The sequence below is a fragment of the Neofelis nebulosa genome, chromosome 9 (genome assembly GCF_028018385.1).
Source record: "Neofelis nebulosa isolate mNeoNeb1 chromosome 9, mNeoNeb1.pri, whole genome shotgun sequence".
NCBI lineage: Eukaryota > Metazoa > Chordata > Mammalia > Carnivora > Felidae > Neofelis > Neofelis nebulosa.
Window position 1 is genome coordinate 66,088,706 of NC_080790.1, and position 23,985 is coordinate 66,112,690.

Sequence of the window (23,985 nt, forward strand, 5' to 3'; positions counted from 1 at the left end):
ATGGACCACTTATCAATAAGAACATTCTAAGAGGAAGGAATAGGTCAGACCTAGAAGGCAGAGAAATTCATCTTCTTGTCTGGCATGTGATGTGCCAAGGAAAGAGTAAAAAACTGGTTCTGGATCAAATGAAATCCTCTCAAAAGCATGGCTCTGATGGGACAGCACTTGTTATGGGTGCACTCGGGTGGGAAGTGTGGGGGGGGGCATGGAGTCCGCTTGGTTGTGTGCTAAATACTTTGTTTTATTATATTCATGCACTTTCAAAATACATATTTATTGAGCACCTATTATACAGAAGACCCCACACTGGCAAGTGGACAGGATACAAAGGTGAAGATGGGGTCCATACCCCTCAGGAGTTTCCACTCTAGAAGGGAAGCATGACAAATCCACAAAGAACTCCAACATTAGGTCATGCAGGATACATGTCACAAAACATAAATTTTAAGCACCCTGAAAACATTATATGGTTTCAAAGGACTCTTGGCAGCTCAAAGATTATCACGTAAGAAGAAAGTTCAGTATGCTTACTGAAAAACTATTCAATAACAACCATAGCCATCCTAGGATTGGATTAATAAGATTTATACAGAAATGTCTAATACTTATGCATGCAGTAGATATTTTTCTCCCACAAAGTAAATACTTTTTTAGTTACTACAAAAATACTATTAAGTTGCTTACACTAATTTTTAAATTATAATAGCTAGCTTGGGGCCTTTGCACTTCCCATTCCTTCCCCTTAAAGACCTATCCCCAGATTTCACATGTCTTGGCCCCTCATACTTTCAGGTCTCTGCTCAAATGCCATCTCCTTAGAGACACCTGTCCTCCCATCCTTCTCTCTCTCTCTCTCTCTCTCTCGCTGTCTTTGTTTTTCCCATTGGTATATATTATTACTTGACATTTTATTATATTTCATCATATATCATTTTCTGTCTCCCTTTCTGAAAGTCAAGAGCTCTTCTGTCTAGTTCACCACTGTAACCCAAGAGTTAGAGTAGTACCTGTTCATAGATGACACCTTCTAAACATTTGTTGTTAAATAAATAAAAGAATGAAGAATGTGCCTTCTTAGGAACATCAGATTCCTTCAAATAGTCTCAAAAATGGTAAATCTCCACCAAGTGGATGCCAATTTAAATTTTTGAATCAGCCAAGTTCACATAGAGCTTTCTGGTTATTAAGATTAGTGGAGGAAACTGGGTTCGTTCTTTCATTCATTCCACAAGTGCATATTGAAGACAGCTGTGTGACAACGATTCTAGGAGCTCAGTTAACTGGTTGGTCCAAAATGGAATGTGGCTATTAAGACCATGGGCTTTATTAAGTGATGGTAAGTTAATTCTGAAGTGTTCTGGCAATGTCTGTCACAGTACATAGGAGCATAACTGAAACAGAAGCAAAGCTTTCAAAAATGACCACTCCTGACTGCATGTGGAGGTTCTGGTATGTTTGTTTTTAAAAGATGGTTTTTGGGGCACCTGGGTGGCTCAGTCTGTTAAGCATTCAGCTCTAGGTTTCAGCTCAGGTCATGATCTCAAGGTTCCTGAGATTGAGCTCCGTGTTGAGCTCTGCACTGACAGCATGGAGATGCTTGGAATTCTCTCTTTCTCTCTCTCTCTCAAAATAAATAAATAAACTTAAAAAAAAAATAAAATAAAAGATGGGTTTCACTTTCTCGTGATTCCATTTCCTAGAAATGGGCTCTCTGGTGCCTACAGTGGGTCTTGTGGAAGCAGCCTAGGGAGGGATTGTAATGAAGTCTCCTCTAAATTATTCTGAGTATTCTACTGTGCAACATTCACCTTCCATAGCTGTTTGTGGGTGGAAAATGTATAAGCCTGCAACTTGAGGCATAGATATTTTGGGGGTTCACAGATACAGGGGAAAGTATTTTCAGATATAAATAAAAATTCTAAAGACATGCATGTGAGTAATGTATGCAAACAAATCTACCTATGGTTGTGTTTTTTTTTCCCCCCTTTGGAGTCCAGAACAGAAATTATTTGGTAAGTAAACATGGCTTATAATAGGGTCCGTTAGAGCAAGAATATCTACGTCCGATCTTCCTCATGTCAAAAAATACTTGTCCACATCTAACCATACTGGAAGAATCTAATCCATTGTGTATATGTTATATTCTACAGCCAGGCCAACTGAGCATTTACCTAGAAGACATTATTTTGCTTTTCTCTAAATGACCGTCTTTACAAGTTCTTCACTTTCAACAAAACTTTGCACTTTGTGTTCGGCCATAAGAAATATTTTCCCCCCAAAGCTCCACAGGGTAGCCTTTTGATGTAAACCGGTGTGGGTATCTCTCGTGTTCAACAACCCTTTAAGCACACCGGATCCTGAAGAACCACATGTCCAAATTAAAATTGTTAAATCCACAAGGCTGCAGGACCCATACAGCTGTGGCTTCTGTCAGTTCTTAAATAAAATATTAGGTTGTGTCTATTGTGAGTGAGCCGTCCACGGTCCCTTGTTCAGCTGGCTGGGGTTAAAGGGTATGTAGATTAGTTGGCCAGCTGTTTGGTAATTGTCACAGCCAGTTACTTGGTAACCCACAGAACAGCATTCTCTCGAGGTAGAGGCTTTGTTGCTAGGCAATAAATTCAGGTAAAACAACCTTTCCCTGGTTCTTATCGGTCCAGTTTTATAACACAGGGTATAGGCTAGGTTGTATCCTTGACAGGCTCCTAATCCTCTTTTGTTTTCTCTCCCAGGCCATGAAATGAGTGTGATAACTTGGACAGCCCTTGCTTGCTGGGACTTATGTACTGCTCCTGCAGGCTGGGAACAAGCAAATGACTGGGGAGCAGGGTCTATCGGGGTGCGCTCTCTGGTTGCCACTGTCATCACACACCTTCTGGATCTCAGTCTGGGGACTGACCAGTATATCAGACAGTCACAGAGAAGAGCAAAAATAATAACAGAGGTTTCATGGAAAGGAAGGAAAATGTGTGCCTGATGATGTTTTGCCTATATCAGTATCAACTCAATATTATTGTCGTTATTATGTTATATCTTGAAATACTTCCTCGCCCTCAAAACTTGACTGAAAGCTTTTTAAGTAAATCACTGTGTGTTACAGAGACCAAGAGCTCTGAGAAGGAGATCCAGGCAGGCAAATCTCAGGTCAATCCCTTCAGGACAGGTTTGAACTGGCTTCTCTCTCTAATGGATTCGTTGCAAACAGGCTAATCAGCCTACTCCACAACCATATTTCTTACTTACCTCAAAACTTGTGAGGAGGTCAGGAAATATATAACAGGTGAATATCAGAGGCAAATTCTACTCACTATTTTTATAGTCTCACCTGTTAGTGCTCGAGTAGAAAAGAAATGAGTCATGTCCTGGTTCTCTTAAAAACCTATGAATTCAACTGAGCATACTTGACAGTTGTTCTGGAAAGTCACTGTTCCTGGGAAGCCATGTTTGGATTCTGCCTGGGATTTGCCTTTGCTGGGCCCTGTCACTGTCACTTCCATGGGCAAGCCTCACCTTAGGTAAACTTTATTCACAACTCCAGACCTGTCAGGACAGGTAAATATTTTCTTTCCCCAAAGGTCCCCTCCCCTCCCCAAAATTCCTTGTAATAGCAATCTCCACTAACAGATTTAAAACAGATTTCCGGAGTTCCGGAAGATGGCGGCGTAGGAGGACGCTGGGCTCACCGCGCGTCCTGCTGATCACTTAGATTCCACCTATACCTGCCTAAATAACCCAGAAAACCGCCAGAGGATTAGCAGAACGGAGTCTCCGGAGCCAAGCGCAGACGAGAGGCCCACGGAAGAGGGTAGGAAGGGCGGCGAGGCGGTGCGCGCTCCACGGACTGGCGGGAGGGAGCCGGGGCGGAGGGGCGGCTCGCCGGCCAAGCAGAGCCCCCGAGTCGGGCTGGCAAAAGCGGAGGGGCCGGACGGACTGTGTTCCGACAGCAAGCTCGACTTAGCGTCTGGGAGGTCATAAGTTAACAGCTCTGCTCAGAAAGCGGGAAGGCTGGAGGACAAAGGGAGGGAGAGCTGCTGAGCCCCCGGACGGCAGAGCTCAGCTTGGCGGGGAACAAAGGCGCTCGCCAGCACCATCTCCCCCGCCCATCCCCCAGCCAAAATCCCAAAGAGAACCAGTTCCCGCCAGAGAACTTGCTCGCTCCGCGCAAACACCCAACTCTGTGCTTCTGCGGAGCCAAACCTCCGGCAGTGGATCTGACTCCCTCCCACTGCCACAGGGCGCCTCCTGAAGTGGATCACCTAAGGAGAAGCGAGCTAAGCCTGCCCCTCCCGCCCCCGTGCACCTTGCCTAACCACCCCAGCTAATACGCCAGCTCCCCAGCACCACAAGCCTGGCAGTGTGCAAGTAGACCAGACGGGCCACACCACCCCACAGTGAATCCCGCCCCTAGGAGAGGGGAAGAGAAGGCACACACCAGTCTGACTGTGGCCCCAGCGGTGGGCTGGGGGCAGACATCAGGTCGGACTGCGGCCCCGCCCACCAACTCTAGTTATACACCACAGCACGGGGGAAGTGCCCTGCAGGTCCTCACCGCTCCAGGGACTATCCAAAATGACCAAACGGAAGAATTCCCCTCAGAAGAATCTCCAGGAAATAACAACAGCTAATGAACTGATCAAAAAGGATTTAAATAATATAACAGAAAGTGAATTTAGAATAATAGTCATAAAATTAATCGCTGGGCTTGAAAACAGTATACAGGACAGCAGAGAATCTCTTGCTACAGAGATCAAGGGACTAAGGCACAGTCACGAGGAGCTGAAAAACGCTTTAAACGAAATGCAAAACAAAATGGAAACCACGACGGCTCGGATTGAAGAGGCAGAGGAGAGAATAGGTGAACTAGAAGATAAAGTTATGGAGAAGGAGGAAGCTGAAAGAAAGAGAGATAAAAAAATCCAGGAGTATGAGGGGAAAATTAGAGAACTAAGTGATACACTAAAAAGAAATAATATACGCATAATTGGTATCCCAGAGGAGGAAGAGAGAGGGAAAGGTGCTGAAGGGGTACTTGAAGAAATTATAGCTGAGAACTTCCCTGAACTGGGGAAGGAAAAAGGCATTGAAATCCAAGAGGCACAGAGAACTCCCTTCAGACGTAACTTGAATCGATCTTCTGCACGACATATCATAGTGAAACTGGCAAAATACAAGGATAAAGAGAAAATTCTGAAAGCAGCAAGGGATAAACGTGCCCTCACATATAAAGGGAGACCTATAAGACTCGTGACTGATCTCTCCTTTGAAACTTGGCAGGCCAGAAAGGCTTGGCACGATATCTTCAGTGTGCTAAACAGAAAAAATATGCAGCCGAGAATCCTTTATCCAGCAAGTCTGTCATTTAGAATAGAAGGAGAGATAAAGGTCTTCCCAAACAAACAAAAACTGAAGGAATTTGTCACCACGAAACCAGCCCTACAAGAGATCCTAAGGGGGATCCTGTGAGACAAAGTACCAGAGACATCACTACAAGCATAAAACATACAGACATCACAATGACTCTAAACCCGTATCTTTCTATAATAACACTGAATGTAAATGGATTAAATGCACCAACCAAAAGACATAGGGTATCAGAATGGATAAAAAAACAAGACCCATCTATTTGCTGTCTACAAGAGACTCATTTGAGATCTGAGGACACCTTTAGATTGAGAGTGAGGGGATGGAGAACTATTTATCATGCTACTGGAAGCCAAAAGAAAGCTGGAGTAGCCATACTTATATCAGACAAACTAGACTTTAAATTAAAGGCTGTAACAAGAGATGAAGAAGGGCATTATATAATAATTACAGGGTCTATCCATCAGGAAGAGCTAACAATTATAAATGTCTATGCGCCAAATACCGGAGCCCCCAGATATATAAAACAGTTACTCATAAACATAAGCAACCTTATTGATAAGAATGTGGTCATTGCAGGGGACTTTAACACCCCACTTACAGAAATGGATAGATCATCTAGACACACAGTCAATAAAGAAACAAGGGCCCTGAATGATACATTGGATCAGATGGACTTGACAGATATATTTAGAACTCTGCATCCCAAAGCAACAGAATATACTTTCTTCTCGAGTGCACATGGAACATTCTCCAAGATAGATCATATACTGGGTCACAAAACAGCCCTTCATAAGTTTACAAGAATTGAAATTATACCATGCATACTTTCAGACCACAATGCTATGAAGCTTGAAATCAACCACAGGAAAAAGTCTGGAAAACCTCCAAAAGCATGGAGGTTAAAGAACATCCTACTAACGAATGAGTGGGTCAACCAGGCAATTAGAGAAGAAATTAAAAAATATATGGAAACAAACGAAAATGAAAATACAACAATCCAAACGCTTTGGGATGCAGCGAAGGCAGACCTGAGAGGAAAATACATTGCAATCCAGGCCTATCTCAAGAAACAAGAAAAATCCCAAATACAAAATCTAACAGCACACCTAAAGGAAATAGAAGCAGAACAGCAAAGGCAGCCTAAACCCAGCAGAAGAAGAGAAATCATAAAGATCAGAGCAGAAATAAACAATATAGAATCTAAAAAAACTGTAGAGCAGATCAACGAAACCAAGAGTTGGTTTTTTGAAAAAATAAACAAAATTGACAAACCTCTAGCCAGGCTTCTCAAAAAGAAAAGGGAGATGACCCAAATAGATAAAATCATGAATGAAAATGGAATGATTACAACCAATCCCTCAGAGATACAAACAATTATCAGGGAATACTATGAAAAATTATATGCCAACAAATTGGACAACCTTGAAGAAATGGACAAATTCCTAAACACCCACACTCTTCCAAAACTCAATCAGGAGGAAATAGAAAGCTTGAACAGACCCATAACCAGCGAAGAAATTGAATCGGTTATCAAAAATCTCCCAACAAATAAGAGTCCAGGACCAGATGGCTTCCCAGGGGAGTTCTACCAGACGTTTAAAGCAGAGATAATACCTATCCTTCTCAAGCTATTCCAAGAAATAGAAAGGGAAGGAAAACTTCCAGACTCATTCTATGAAGCCAGTATTACTTTGATTCCTAAACCAGACAGAGACCCAGTAAAAAAAGAGAACTACAGGCCAATATCCCTGATGAATATGGATGCAAAAATTCTCAATAAGATACTAGCAAATCGAATTCAACAGCATATAAAAAGGATTATTCACCATGATCAAGTGGGATTCATTCCTGGGATGCAGGGCTGGTTCAACATTCGCAAATCGATCAACGTGATACATCACATTAACAAAAAAAAAGAGAAGAACCATATGATCCTGTCAATCGATGCAGAAAAGGCCTTTGACAAAATCCAGCACCCTTTCTTAATAAAAACCCTTGAGAAAGTCGGGATAGAAGGAACATACTTAAAGATCATAAAAGCCATTTATGAAAAGCCCACAGCTAACATCATCCTCAATGGGGAAAAACTGAGAGCTTTTTCCCTGAGATCAGGAACACGACAGGGATGCCCACTCTCACCGCTGTTGTTTAATATAGTGCTGGAAGTTCTAGCATCAGCAATCAGACAACAAAAGGAAATCAAAGGCATCCAAATTGGCAAAGATGAAGTCAAGCTTTCGCTTTTTGCAGATGACATGATATTATACATGGAAAATCCGATAGACTCCACCAAAAGTCTGCTAGAACTGATACATGAATTCAGCAAAGTTGCAGGATACAAAATCAATGTACAGAAATCAGTTGCATTCTTATACACTAACAATGAAGCCACAGAAAGACAAATAAAGAAACTAATCCCATTCACAATTGCACCAAGAAGCATAAAATACCTAGGAATAAATCTAACCAAAGATGTAAAAGATCTGTATGCTGAAAACTATAGAAAGCTTATGCAGGTAATTGAAGAAGATATAAAGAAATGGAAAGACATTCCCTGCTCATGGATTGGAAGAATAAATATTGTCAAAATGTCAATACTACCCAAAGCTATCTACACATTCAATGCAATCCCAATCAAAATTGCACCAGCATTCTTCTTGAAACTAGAACAAGCCATCCTAAAATTCATATGGAACCACAAAAGGCCCCGAATAGCCAAAGTAATTTTGAAGAAGAAGACCAAAGCAGGAGGCATCACAATCCCAGACTTTAGCCTCTACTACAAAGCTGTAATCATCAAGACAGCATGGTATTGGCATAAAAACAGACACATAGACCAATGGAATCGAATAGAAACCCCAGAACTAGACCCACAAACGTATGGCCAACTCATTTTTGACAAAGCAGGAAAGAACATCCAATGGAAAAAAGACAGTCTCTTTAACAAATGGTGCTGGGAGAACTGGACAGCAACATGCAGAAGGTTGAAACTAGACCACTTTCTCACACCATTCACAAAAATAAACTCAAAATGGATAAAGGACCTGAATGTGAGACAGGAAACCATCAAAACCTTAGAGGAGAAAGCAGGAAAAGACCTCTCTGACCTCAGCCGTAGCAATCTCTTACTCGGCACATCCCCAAAGGCAAGGGAATTAAAAGCAAAAGTGAATTACTGGGACCTTATGAAGATAAAAAGCTTCTGCACAGCAAAGGAAACAACCAACAAAACTAAAAGGCAACCAACGGAATGGGAAAAGATATTTGCAAATGACACATCGGACAAAGGGCTAGTATCCAAAATCTATAAAGAGCTCATCAAACTCCACACCCGAAAAACAAATAACCCAGTGAAGAAATGGGCAGAAAACATGAATAGACACTTCTCTAAAGAAGACATCCGGATGGCCAACAGGCACATGAAAAGATGTTCAACGTCGCTCCTCATCAGGGAAATACAAATCAAAACCACACTCAGATACCACCTCACGCCAGTCAGAGTGGCCAAAATGAAGAAATCAGGAGACTATAGATGCTGGAGAGGATGTGGAGAAATGGGAACCCTCTTGCACTGTTGGTGGGAATGCAAATTGGTGCAGCCGCTCTGGAAAGCAGTGTGGAGGTTCCTCAGAAAATTAAAAATAGACCTACCCTATGACCCAGCAATAGCACTGCTAGGAATTTATCCAAGGGATACAGGAGTACTGATGCATAGGGGCACTTGTACCCCAATGTTTATAGCAGCACTCTCAACAATAGCCAAATTATGGAAAGAGCCTAAATGTCCATCAACTGATGAATGGATAAAGAAATTGTGGTTTATATACACAATGGAATATTACGTGGCAATGAGAAAAAATGAAATATGGCCTTTTGTAGCAACGTGGATGGAACTGGAGAGTGTGATGCTAAGTGAAATAAGCCATACAGAGAAAGACAGATACCATATGGTTTCACTCTTATGTGGATCCTGAGAAACGTAACAGAAACCCATGGGGGAGGGGAAGGGAAAAAAAAAAAAAAAAGAGGTTAGAGTGGGAGAGAGCCAAAGCATAAGAGACTGTTAAAAACTGAGAACAAACTGAGGGTTGATGGGGGGTGGGAGGGAGGGCAGGGTGGGTGATGGGTATTGAGGAGGGCACCTTTTGGGATGAGCACTGGGTGTTGTATGGAAACCAATTTGACAGTAAATTTCATATATTAAAAAAAAATAAATAAATTAAAAAAAAAAAAAAAAAGAAAAACAAACATATTTTGAGCTAAAAAAAAAAAAAAAAAAAAAAAAAGAATTTAATTCAATTAAATAAAGCATGGCCCCTTCAAAACAGTCTCTGAAAGATAAAATAAAGTAACAACATTAGGTAAAAAAAAAAAAAATAAATAAAAAAAAATAAAACAGATTTCCTTTTTGTTGTTTTTTCATAGCGAATCAAAGTATATCTATAGGGTACAAAATTTATGGGATACACCATGCCTCAAGGCCAGCACAGAAGCCATTCCCTTGGTGACACCCTCTCAAGACTCTCAGCCAGAATTTAAGTGCCTCTGCCAGCTGCCATTGCTCCTCCACAGTGAGTAACAGTTAAGAGCAGCAGGAGTCTGAAACTTGATTCCTCCATTTATGAGCTGAGCAATCTTGGGCAAGTTATTTGACCTCTCTCTGCCTCAATTTCCTTATCTTTAACATGGGTATATGGGGTCCCTGGGTGGCTTAGTTGGTTGAATGTCTGACTTCAGCTCAGGTTATGATCTCACATCTCCTGACTTCGAGCCTGGCATCGGGCTCTGTGCTGACAGCTCAGAGCCTGGAGCCTGCTTCAGATTGTGTGTCTCCCTCACTCTCTGCCCCTCCCCCACTTGCTTGCTCGCTCACGCTCTCTCTCTCCTTCTCTCTCTCAAAAATAAACAAACACTAAAAGAAATAAAATGGGCATAAAATAAGGTTATTTAAGAGCAGGATTATTGTGAAAATTATACAATCTAATGCATTAGTACCCTAACTGCACAATAAATTGTTAGCTTTGATTATCACTCTCTCGCCTTTTGGACCCACATTGTTTTAAAATACTACTAATAAATTGCCTACTGTGTATGGGCAAAGCTTTATGCTGGTCACTTAAAATCTTGCTAGAGTTTAATGAAGAGCAGACATTAAAACAAAGACTGCTCTGGGTGTTCATTATTTAATGTAACTATATGACTTTTCTAGAGAAACAGGCCTATAGAGAACAGAAAGCAGTGAGAGAGCAGAAGCCTCACTGCCCGAGTGACCCGCCCCTGCCTGGGGAGCAGGGTGGACACTTGTGTGTTTGCTCAGCGGGTTCCCTGAGCTGGGAGCTGGCACAGGCATTCAGCTTTGCAACTTTCCCTCGCCCCAGTAAATCACCAGTCCAGAGTAAGTGGTCCGTAAACATTTGCTCAAATTGTTGAAGCAGGAAAGGATGAGGCAGAGAAAAGAAGAGGTCATGTTCAAAGGGTTTCCTAAAGCTTCTGTTGTTGTTTTCTTCTCTGTTTTCTTTTTAAACCTAAAATGTACAAAGTCCTTTATGGACTTCTTCACCCTGTAGGTAGATAGATAGGCAAGCTTACCATCCCCATACATGGATATGAAATTGGATTGCAGCCCCAAACTCTACCAGCCACACAAACAAAATGAAACAAAGCAGCAAAACATTTATTTGGGCAAAATTCCATGCAGGCCTCCTCCTACACCTTAAGTTGCAGAGTTTCCCTTGAAAGGACAATTTAGATGCAAACAGAGATGTTCAGAGTATTTCAGTAAAAAGAACTTAACAGTGAGAAGAAGCAGAAATATAAATTGTGTGCACCGAAAGGGGAATCACCCAGATAGGCTGGCCCCAGCTCCACACGGACGTGCTCCTTAGAGCTCTGTTCCACAGAATCTTCGTTGGGCACCCTGTCACAGACATGAACCAAGGGCCAAGGACCACACAGTAAACTGATAGATGAAAAGGACAAAAAGAAAAAAAAAGAGAAAAAGAAAAGAAATGGACAAAAAGAACTCCCCAGCACAGATTGTGTGAGGCAAATGAAGAGAGTTCTTTAACTTTGTAGACTCTGTTCATACACAGAGTGTTTGGAGTAGAAAAGAACTCTTTTTAGCCATAAAGTAGGCTAAAGAAGCCTTTACACTGCTCATTTACAATTTGTGTATGATAAATTTCTTATGTGATGGCTCTAAGTAAAAGCTAAAAGAAAAATATCCTGTCACTTGCCGTCACATCCTGACTTATTTTTGTTCCTAAACTTCACCCTTTGTTAGACTGATAATTGTTGCATAAGTTCATAAAACTTAAAATGGGCTTTTTACAGTCTTTTCAAGCCATACAGTCGCACTATAACCTTCTTATAACGATTTCCTCATTTTAACAATCTCCTTGTATATTGGACCAATTCTTTAGATAGCATTACTTCATAAAGAAGTCATTTTGACATTTCAGGAATATAACGTTCCTTTGGATAGAGTCCAAGAGCCACTCCCACTTTAAAACAAATTGGTCTTTGTGACAAGTCATATATTAAGATTCCTGTGTGTTTTAAGTTGGCTTCTGAAGAACACTCTATCTCTGATACTCAAATGTCAGAATCCTACACTATGATGTATTCACTTTTTTTGCTCTGTCCTGCCTCTGAGTATTAAAAGACACAATATTTTGACAGCTGAGGCACATTCTATGTTGATACTTGATACAAACAAGTCACACTTGCGCATTTTATCATCGCGCAAAATAAATCTAGATAAACATCTCTTTTCCTGTGCATGTCATCTGGCCATGAGGCATTATTTTTGCCTTCTTATTCTTGTTCTTTGAGTGAGTGGTGTCTTAACTAAACTTTATTTTTTTCCTGGAGTTAGCAATCAATTAGGTATCGCCTTGCCCTGCATGATTACAGAGGGAGACTCTGTGTGTGTGGTTCCTACTTTCTGAACCCAGAGGTCTTGATGACTGGGAACAATTCTTTCTTATTTTGAATCAGGGTATATACCATGAGCACATGCAAACAAACAGTAAAAGACCACCCCAAAGTATGTTTTTCTTAGAACATGCTTCTCATTAGCATGATATAAATCTGCTTCATTATTTTTTGTCCAGACCAAACTCTGGTGAGGATTTTTTGTTTGTTTGGTTGGTTGGTTTAGGTTTTGTTTTGTGGTCTGTGTGTGTGTGTGTGTGTGTGTGTGTGTGTGTGTGTTTTCTGTCTCACAAAAACCAAGTGTTCTCCAGCAATGAGGCAACGGAAAAAATCAATACTTGCCATGTACCATGTAACCAATAGAATAAGGGGAATGATTTATGTATGGATGGATGCAGCCTGAATCAGCTGGGGCCTCGCACAGAGAGCGAGAAAGAGAGAGGGAGAGACAGAGAAAGAGAGAGTGCACAGAGGGAGGTGGGGGGCGAGCTGAACTGCGGTGATTATTTCTACAGTGTGGCCAGATTTTTTTTTCCTGCAGCAATAATCCCTTCTCCAGCACCGCAGGACATAGGGAAAGCCTGCAATTTGAGGACTATATGATGGCTCAGCTCTCCTCCTTCTCTCCTCAGAGTCATGATGCCATGCTCACGCTAAGGTATACTGAGAAGGGGAGAATGATGCATGGCCTGCAGTCCTTCAACCTTCCAGCCATCTCAACCCTAAGCAAGGCTAGTAATGAGTCAACTAGCACTAGTTGACAGAGAGTCCAATTATCAAACAGGATTAAAAACATAAACGTTCCAGCACCGCTTCCCGAGAAGACCTGCAGGAAGGGCTTACAGACGAGAACTACTCAGTACCTCAGGACTTTCTGCTGGAAATAGAGTTTGGTTAACTGGAAATCCAGGGCGCGGCAGCGTTTAAAGGTATTTAATCCTGCAGGTAACTTTTAGGGTAGCCGCTACTCTTGCTCGAAGCTTAGATGCTAACTGTAGTTATGTGCTTGTGGTGTGAAGGTGCAAACAGCACCAAACCCAGCTACTTTGCGGCTGGATACATGCTACTATTGTATATTGATTTCTGGTGGTTGTGACTTTAAACCGGGTTAATCATTTGCTTTAGAATGACATGATATACATTTTCAAATGGAATGTTTTATAAAATTCCTACTCCTGCTTCAAACTCAGAAGGAACCGTGCAAGACTTTGTGATAGGCATATGTGACCATTTCTTTGCAATACCTTTGTTTTTGATATGTCTTTAGATAGACCTAATTTTCTTTTAACTTACCTTCTTTTGGCATTGTGCTCGAAACCACAGGAAGTTTGAGAGCATCGTATTTCCATCAGTCTGTTGAAGAAGACTGAATTGTGTCCATTTACCAGGAAAACTGATGCCAAATAATTTTTTATAATGTTTTTGCATCCTTTAACTCATATACAGTTAGGTGTACCCCATAAATATCCTGTATTCTATATACGATCCACTACACTGAATCATAATACATGGAAAGATATTTTAAATACTGAGTATGGCAGAATAATGCCATGCCATTAATGTGTGCTTAATTTGGAGCTGGTAGTGTTAACACCCATAAGCTATTTAAGTAGCTTTTTCCCCCTTCGTTGAAAGTATCCATTCAAGCTAACATTATTATAAACTCTTGTGACAAAATGCCATGTTATTTTAAAATATGTATGTTTACCTTATTCAAAGTATGCTAAACTCTGTTGACAAAATTCCATGTGGTTTTTAAAATATGTATTGTAGCCCTATAAAAATTATCTTAAACTCTGCTAACAAAATTCCATATTGTTTTTCAAATTCACATATTCGAAGTGTACTGGATGGCAATTTGTAGCATTTTTCCACATATATATTTACCTAACTTTTTCTTTAATTTATTACATACTTATTTTTTTGGTTCCGGCATATTGTATTTAGTTCCTCATATACAATGCACAGTTTGTACATTTATATTGCATCTGAGTATGCATACATAAAATGAAGGATTCGAAGAGTAGAAAATTAGAAAAATATAACAAACTATTCTCAGTCGTCCTCTTTTAAATGACTCTTCCTACTTTCATACCATTTTTATGGGTGTTATTAAGGAGCAGCTGAGTTGAAGCACTGTTAGTTTTAAGTCAGTACGTGTTCTCATGTCTTCATTAAAATATCTATTCATTGAGAGATTTTGTCTATCCTTTTCCTTGTAAAATAATTTTGGAAAGCTCAAAGTAAATAAATGCCCATGGTATCTTTCCTTTAAACAAAATGAGAACAATAAAAATGCACTCCCCAAGTAAACTATATGTAGTGAAATATCTTTTGGTAATTGTAATACCAAACTGATTACCCAAATCAGCAGAAACCACGCATAATCATCTTGAATGGGAGAGACCAAGGAGATATTTGCTGCCTCCACATAGGACACATGAGCCTCAGTTTTTACATTTGGCTTCAGGCCTTCACTCTCACTCTCTCTCTCTCTCTCTCTCTCTCTCTCTCTCTCCCTCTCTCTCAATCTTCTATTGGCCCAAACAGGTAAAACAACAGAAACCCTTTCCCATCTTCACTTTTTGTTATGCTGCTTCACTCAAGCTGTCCAGCTGAGGGTTAATAAAAACAGAAAACCTGGATGTGATCCAAATACAGTGAGGGCTGTGAAGACCAAGCACAGCGTGGCACGTACCACAAAACCAGGAGGAATGCTCTTAGCACCTACAAGCGGGTCTGAACTCACCCCAACACCGAAGCACATGGACATGAACAAGCACCATGACAAGCAAGGTGCTGCTGAACTCCAAGGTAAGTACAAGCAGGACTTTGTTGCACGTTTATTTTCAGGGATGTTTGCTGCCACTTAGGAAAAACTGTTATCTATAGCAGAGAAAAAGATTAAAAGCCTGCAAAAGGCCACAGAGAGTGTTTAATGAGTCTAGCCATGTCTATTACATTGTTTGAGATGGGTCTTATGACCAGAGGTACCTGGTGTGTTAGGAAGCAGAAAATCCTGGTGCTAACAATAGGAGCAACGCACAAAATGAATGAAAAACTAACTGCAGGTAGGAGGTCTGTAAACAAGAAGCCCAAGAACTGGATTTCATTGTCAGTTAACACAGCACCAAGATGGTCTTTTTGTTTTAGAAGTTTGTGTCTATTAAACATAACTTTCCAGTTTCTAATAAAAGCCAAATAACCCCTCTGCCCAATAGGAGATTAATATCCTAAAACATCTGGAGGTAAAAATGTATCAATGAAACTCAGGTTGGCATCTTCTGCCGTGACAGAAAAGCAAATCTCATTGTAAACAGGGTCTTCAGTGAACACCTGCTATGGTTTATTCTCTTTCATTGGTGGTTACAATTTCACTGATGAAATACTCATTAAAGAGAAAATCAATATCTGAGCTTAACCACCTGCTTTGTTTTAGTACCTCAAATTATTTTAAAAACTGATTAATGTAAATAACTCACTGTTTAGGAAATACAGCAAATGAATGTTTCACATCACTATTCCAGCATCCACCAAAAAAGGAAAAAGAAAGATGAGGTGATATCGAGTTCTCATTTACTTAGCAACTCCTTAATCCACATAATAAAAAAGTAAATGAAAATTCCACATTTTTATTTTCTAAAATCTAATTTCACCCTTGCATTAAGGTAAAAAGGAAAACTTCTAATGTTAAAAATAAAATGTTATTATTTCTAAATAAATCTGCTATGCCTAAGAGATAACTTGTAGGTTCTCCATAAAAGAGACATTTCTCACTCCCTTTATTTCTTTTTCCTTCAATTAGTCCACAGCAGCCAGAGCGTCTTGGGTTAGTCTAGTTTAATCTGCACATAATTGGGTGGCAAATTTCTATTCTCTAATCTAAATGAGCTCACCTTAAAAGCACATAGAGGGTGGCTTCTATTTAACAGAAAGTTTAAATAAGGACAACAAAATGTGACATTGCCTTTCTGCTCACTGATACACTATTAAATGTTGGTACCTGTCCTTTGCAGACCTCGACAAGGCAATAGTCTACTGAAAATATTAAAAGACAGATGCCCAAACCCTCACTCCAGCCAATTTTCCTGGTAGCATGAGCTTCCTAGGCCCTCATCCTTGTTGTCTGCATTTGCATCTTTATAGATTATGTGGAGATATAGATCCTTTCATCTCTCGAAAAGCTGTCTAGTCCTAGCCACCACTTAGATGGCTTTACTGTATGGGCTGCCTCATTTATTTCAACAGAATTTTTCTCCCCCAAGATCTAAATGAGAGTGCATCTTCCCTCCTCCCCAGGGAATAATCCAAAAGATGGGAGGTTCTTAATAAAACAATTAATTGTGATAAATTTCTGATTTTTGCTCCTTCGTCCAGGGCTATTTCCATGGCAACAACCTCTCATCCTTTTGTTGGGTTGCTCTTCATTCACACAGCAGGGTAAGCCCAGGGCAGCCAGGGCAGGCTGATGGTCAGCCTTTATTTTCTCTGGCCCTTCAACAAAGGTTAGTTGAGGTCACCAGAAGCCAAAGGGTAATTACTTTTCCTCCACAGGGTTAAAGGTACACAGATTGCTATTGGGACAACTGTATGGATGACCTTCAGCTTTTAATGTTCAATCTTCTTTTCTTTCATCAGAGTGAATAAGTATGATAGAACAGTGGTGATGCCACCCCCATGCCTGAAATTCAGAATAGAAAGCCGAAGGTCTTTTTATTTTGTAAGCTACTATCTATTAGCATAATATACTCTTGGAAGCAATTTGGAAAATCCAATGTGTAAAAGGTTTCCTATCCCTTAAATTAAAAAAGAAAAAACAAAAACAAAAACAAAAAACTCATGGCAGAAAATTGCAGCTGTCCACTGGTTTTCTGAGTCAGTTAATCTGATGCTCATAATTTCCCAGGCTTCAATCACTTTCCTGAGGGTGTGCTCTATAAAGATGAGAAGAAAATGGAAGCTTTCCTGGCTCCAAAGAAGCATCTGGGGCTCTATTTTTCCCCCCCTTCAACTACCAACTGTGGCCCTGTCCCTCTGAACTGAGAGCAAATCAGATTAAAATGAGTTTCCGTTCTTTGCTTCTCTATTCTCAGAGAAAGACAGCCTCTAAAATAATTTGGGGGAGGGAGACTTTTGACACTGAATACTTAAAACACTTTGCCCCTTGTTTGAAGAGCCACTTTGAGATTTTAGCTCTTTGTTCCAATTTTCAAGAAATGATTCTTTTTTTTTTTCTACTTACCAATCTTTTCTTTTTTTTCAAGAAATGATTCTTATGGACTCCTCCAAAAATGGAGCCAAGGTACCAGCCAATTTGATTCATTTGCAATTGTTTTACTATCAGACAGAGACTTTTGGCTCCCTGAACATGATGGCTTTGCTGGTGGTTCATCTCAATAGAGGTGCACAGAAGGGAGCCTGAGCCCCTTCATAGGTGAGGGGTTAACATCATCTATCTGAAAGAGCCACTTGACCAATTCTCAGCCTTAGCCAAAGGCTAAGACTCCCCCTGAGTCGCATCATCTTTTTCTGAGAAGTTGCCTTGATGAGAAGAGCATCAGGGGAACCTAGAGCAGACCCCTGACTCCAACCCCAGAGACAGGTGGAGACATTGTTTCTGCCTGTTTTTTCAGATTCACCCATGTGTGATCTGAGAACAACCAGACATTTTACTTCCCTCCAGTCTGCTACCTCCATGTTAGCATTGACCTAGCTGCCTCTCCAGCCCTTCCCTCACATTCTATATACTCAGTCATCCTTCTCCTGAGCTTACTGGGCACCCTCCAGATCTGTCTCCCAAGGCTCCCGCTGCAGGTTGGTCCATGAGCTGCTCCCTTCCTTTGGCTTGAACTCCATGTCTCAGCCTCCTCTCACAGGACACTCTGCCTTAGATAAGCAGCCTATGGCCTCCTGTGTGTGACTTCACCCTCTGGGGATTTAGACCATCCTCAATAAATGCCAGTCCTCAGGGGCAGCTGGCAGCTCAGTTGGTTAGGTATCCGGATCTTAATTTTGGCTCAGGTCATGATCTCACAGTTTGTGGGTTCAAGCCCCCCATCAGGCTCCTGCTGACAACACTGGGAGCCTGCTTGGGATTCCCTCCCTCTCTTCTCTTTCTGCCCCTCCCTCGCTCTCACTTGCTCTCCCTCTCTCAAAATAAATAAACTTAAAAAAAAATAAAATAAATCCCAATCCTCTCTAATTCCTGATTCTTTGAAAGATTGGTTTAAAATTTAGTTCCTCCAAGGCGCCTGGGTGGCTCAGTCAGTTAAGCGTCCAATTTCAGCTCAGGTCATGAACTTGCATTTTGTGAGTTTGAGCCCTGCGTCGGGATCTGCTCTGACAGCTCAGTGCCTGGAGCCTGCTTCTGATTCTGTGTCTCCATCTCTCTGCCTCTCCCCTGCTCTCTCTCTCTCTCTCTCTCTCTCTCAAAAATAAATAAACATTTTAAAATGTTTTTTTAATTTAGTTCCTTCAGGAATTCCTCCACATTTTATCCTCTGCTACATATAAGCAAATTAAATACATTTAACCAAAAATATATTGAATGTCTACTATATATATATCATATACATGATTGTACAATGAAAAAGCTGTAGAAAATGCATCTAAATATCAAATCTTATTACTAAGCAACTTTTTACAAATCCAAACCTTAAATTACCCCCATTTACAAATTCTGGGGCCTCTTACAACATTACTGTTCTACATAAAGCAATTTATCACATAATTGCCCTCAGTATTTATCTTGGCTGGTTCTATTTTTTCACTTTTCTTTATTTTCTGTTCTTTCTGCATGTCTACAAAGTCCTCATCACTGTCATTCTTGAGAACAAAACATTTTGGCATCATCATATTACAAGCTCCTTGAAATAATCACCTTCTTGCTCTCAATGACTGTCAACTAATTTCTATTGATTTTAACTGATAACTAAGAAGTTAACAAAAAATAATAAAGTATAAGCACACCCAGGGATATTTTATTTTAGAAGGGATTGCTGACATCTTTAAGACCCATAGAGCGCATGTTCTGGATGTGAAATGGTCAGTGGTGGAGACAATATTTGTAAAAGGAGATAAACTCAAGGATGCATGTGGCAGCATCTGGCATGTGACCTGGAGACATCTAACCAGATGAGGGAGGGAAGGAGAAAACCTATCATTGCCCACAGCTGGCTAGTGTCCCCCACTAGTCAAAGAAGTTGTCCTTTCCTCAATTATAGACCAAAGCTAAAAGGACCAGCTGCATTCTCTGGTCAGGGCTCCCCGGTCAAGGGCACTCACTGAAGGTAGGGTGGTCGAGTCCTAAAGCTGACTCTTAGCTGGTTCAGTGGGACTTACAGAAGCATTAGGGAGAGTGATGAGTTCTCACCAGGTCAACCTTAGGAAAGGTGTTTTTCTTTCCTTTTTTTAATGTTTATATGTTTATTTATTTTTGAGAGAGAGAGAGAGAGCTTGCATGCACATGAGTGGGGGAGGGGCAGAGAGAGAGGGAGACACAGAATCTGAAGCAGGCTCCAGGCTCCGAGCTGTCAGCACAGAGCCCCACACGGGGCTCAAACCCATGAGCCATAAGATCATGACCTGAGCCAAAGTCAGAGGCTCAACTGACTGAGCCACCCAGGTGCCCCTCCTTTCTGCATAATTTCTCCCCCTTTCTAATTTCCTTGCCATCATATGTCCAGACACCTCAGCTCCTCAGAGTCCCATCTCACACAGGTTGTAATGTCAACAGGCCACATTTTGCCCTAGATCTGTAAAAAAAAAAAAAATGCCTGGATGAAATACATAAGCAATGAATCTCTAATGAGGGCATTTCAGGCAATTTGGATTTGGGTGAGGGAGATACCTGGAAGTAAGTGTTGCTTTGCTAGATCCTGCCAGATTACCCTTTGAGAGCTCTCTGGGCCAGTGACAAATTGAAAGGAAAGTGTCTGGGATGTATAAGGTCAAAGCTTCCTGAAGAACAGCAGGTCACACGCTTTCATTCATTCCAAAGTGGACACAAATATTCTTCCTCATTAGGCAAGAAATTCAAGCACTTGCCCTTAGCGTTTTCTTACTAGTTCTTAAAGCTCTTTTACTTCCTCTTGAAATCCAGGGCCCCTGGGTTCTGTGTCCTACACTGACTTCTCTCTTTCCCATTTTGAGGAGAAAATGTTACTAAAAGGTTTAACATAGAGGAATCTTCACAATCACAATAGATTCTTCCTCGCGTGCCAGAAAAAGGTGCGATTTGCCATCTCCTCGAATCGATGTCTTCAGATGTGGGATGTAAGGCTATCTCCTACAGAACCTGCAGCAGACATTTCTCTAGCGGCCGTTGAGTTGTTACAGAGACTGAGAGGGGAGCGTCATGGTCCAGAGCCTCAGGCCTGGGTGCCAAATGAGTGATGAGTGCTCAGGAGTCTAGCATTGACAGCTGGGGGATGTGGTGTCCTAAAGCTTGGAGCCCTTCCAAGGCTAACACAAAATGGGACCTGGGAAAAAGATGGTAGCACAGGGCTGCTCACATTTTAGCATGCATAGGAGAGAGATTTCCCTTCTCTGGATATCACTCTTCTACCTCTAAAATGTACCACAACCTTTGCACTGGTCTAACGGTCTTTCACTTGTTCAGAATGCTAACGCTAGTGGTCTCTACACACCACTCTGTCACTTTCCTGCATCTCTGTTCTGGTTTTCACTTCATTTTCTCATAGCCTATATGGATTATGTGGGCCCTTAAGAATAATACTTTTCGTATTTTTATTCAACTTCAAGGCAACTCCAGTTTCCTGCTATTAAGGCAGAAAAATATCCTTGCCTCCATTAATCTTCTGTATCTACAGAATGCCCTTTGACATATTCCAAATCTTCACATCTCTACAAGCCCTCAGGTGATGCTTTCTCTTCTCCCATTTTAGATGAGCTAAGAGACTGCCAAGATACACAAGGTTACATAATCCTTTCTCAGGAAGCTTGTACTGTGGGGTGGCTACTTAATGTAGTGGGGAAGTGCATGGGCCTTAGTGCCAGACCGACAGGTTGGGTTCAGGTCTTTTATTAGCTGACAAATAATCTAGCCCTCCTTAGCCTCAACTTACTTTTCTGCAGAATGGGAATAACAATACACACATGCATACCTCAGAGAGTTATGACAATATTTTAATAACGTAATGCATTAAAAAAAAAAAAAGCTTAGCAAAGTGCCAGTAAGACCTGGATAAATGGTAGGTACTATTGTACAAAGCCCATGTTATTAACAAATGGCACAGGCTTTAAAATTCCATCCCAGTTGCTTCTTTGTTATGTAATTTTGGACAAATTAATATATCTTTCAGCCTCAGTGTTCTCATTTTTAAACGAGGATAATTCACCCACCCTCCAGGATTGTTATGAGACTTAAAAATAAAGATACATAAACTTCCTAGCACTCTTCGAGAACATACTCAACCAATGACTACTACAAACAATATTAAATATAGTGCCCTTTATGCAGGTCTGCCCTATGGGGTTAGAACATAAGTCTTGCCTTTGACTTAGAACTCCAGACCCTTAACAGCTCCTTAAAGAGACCCCCAGGGCTTTCAGCCTCCATAAAGTAACAACACTACTTAATATCTGTGTTCATGGATACCTAGACAAGTTGTTTCCATAGGTGGTACCCAGACTTTGGGATTTCACACACCAGGAAATTCATATATATATATATATGAATTTAATCATATAAATTTTAATACATATAAATATGTATTATATATATTAATTATATATCTCCCCCAAGAGGCTCAAATCAGGCACCAACTTTTTTTCTCAATAAAGTGGTTTTGTTTTTGTTTTTGTCTACCATCTATCAACACTGACATTCCATGAAATAAAAGACATTTTATCAGTAAGAAGTAAGAACACAAATCAGGAGAATAAAAAGCATGCTTTGCACACACATACACATATCCGCACACTGCACAGGCTTCTTGTTATACTGTTACTGTGGAAAACATTACCACGGAATGCCAAGTGGTACACAAATCTGAGTGGGAACCCCTGACTCACATGATCTTGGAGCTGGCCTCCCCTGCACTCTAGAGGGCTTCCGTACTGTTTTTGGGATAGGTAAGCAGGGCAGGGATATGCCTGTTCCAGGTCCCGGATCCCAGGGCCACCTGCCCCTCCTGAGTCTCTGGGGAATGGAAGAATCAAAGGTCCCTCCCAAGCCCCACTTGCTCTGCAGTTGAGCAGCGTCCTCACATCCTATCTGAGGTGGGCATCCGGGTCCAACCGGGCCCTAGCTTCAGGCTCCTAGGTGGTGCTTCCCAGCATCCCCTTGCCTCCCAGCATCTCTCACCTCAGCTGGTTAAGCATTTTGCAGATGATGCTCATTTATCTGCAGGATGTTGTGCATATTGTTATTCCCCTGTCAATTCCCCATGGGCATTGAGGTCCCAAGGGGTCAAGAGGCTCTCCCTAGGGACCCAGAAATGAGCTCTCACTACCTCCTATTTGAGTCCCAGGACAGGGTAGGAATGATATAAAATGAATGTCTCTACCAGGCAGCAATGAGGTTGTACACACAGAACTCTCCAGTGTCACAAGCTGAACACTGTTTTGTTCCCTGTCAATTCAGTGGACATTTACTGAGTCCCTATTAGATGCTGTGCTAGGTCTTAGAATACAAGCATGAAGAAATGTAGACTCTATTCTTAAGGCAACAGCTCATAATGTATTTCTTCCTATAGCCCAGGGAGAACCTTGTGTAATCCTCATTCATTATGCCAGAGACCCAGACCAGCAGGTGTGATGTAAGGGCCTCAGGCAGGCAAGAAAAGGCAACACGGGGAACAGATTCAGTATGAAGGGCTTTCAGGGAACTTATGCAGGGTTAGGACATGATCTTACAGTTCTTTCTGAGAGGCTCTTCCTTCTCCCTAAAGATATGTGATTTTTTCCTCCCTTGAAAATACCTGAAAGATTTTGGTAGATTTGTCTTCATTTCAAAGTGTTCATGAGAAGCAAGTCTTGCTGACTGAAGAATAAACAGAAGACAATGGGAGGAAGTAGAAAGACACTGACCTGGAAGTCATGTAAACACGTTCAAGTCCTGGCCTAGCCACCAAACAAATAAATGCCTTGAGCAAGTCACTTCGCCTCTCCAGAACTCAGTTTCCTCCTCTGAAAAAGGAGTCAGTTGAACTAGCCCTAACAGTGCATACGGTACTCTCTCTGTCCAGATTCTCAGGGCTCTGCACATAATCGCTCACTTAATCGTCACAACCAATTTGTGAGATAGAGAGCATTGTTCACACCCACTTTACAGGCTGATAGGCACAGAGAAGTAAAAATAGTCTTGCTTAAAGTCGTGCAAATAGTACATAGCAGGGATGGGATTTGGACATAATCTATTTTCAGCATCTATACTCTGGAGAGCATTATAGTGGGCCGCCTTTCAGCAAGTAAGGAGATAGTACTCAAGTCCCTCTTAATGTTTAAATTCTATTGATCTAGGAGTTTCAAATGACCCTTGAGAGCTCAAATTCTGTATTTTAGACCAATGGAGCAAAGAGTTTACGAAAATTTATAATGTATGAAGCAAAACTACTAGCTCATGCTAGCATTAAAATAAAATTTTTCGAGGTGCTTTCACAGATGTGATCACTTTAGATTTTAATTGGATCTTGCATACGTTGGGAGGGTCATAGCATC

General features: G+C 41.1%; 1 long non-coding RNA gene across 1 annotated transcript in view; it reads left to right on the forward strand.

The window, feature by feature from the left end:
• Positions 1 to 3,695: 3,695 nt before the first annotated feature.
• The window catches only part of LOC131485071 (uncharacterized), a 99,412-nt gene continuing 79,122 nt past the window's right edge, over positions 3,696 to 23,985 (forward strand). The window contains exon 1 of the long non-coding RNA XR_009248621.1: positions 3,696 to 3,808. This is a non-coding gene — a long non-coding RNA (uncharacterized LOC131485071). The remainder of the gene's footprint in view (positions 3,809 to 23,985) is intronic.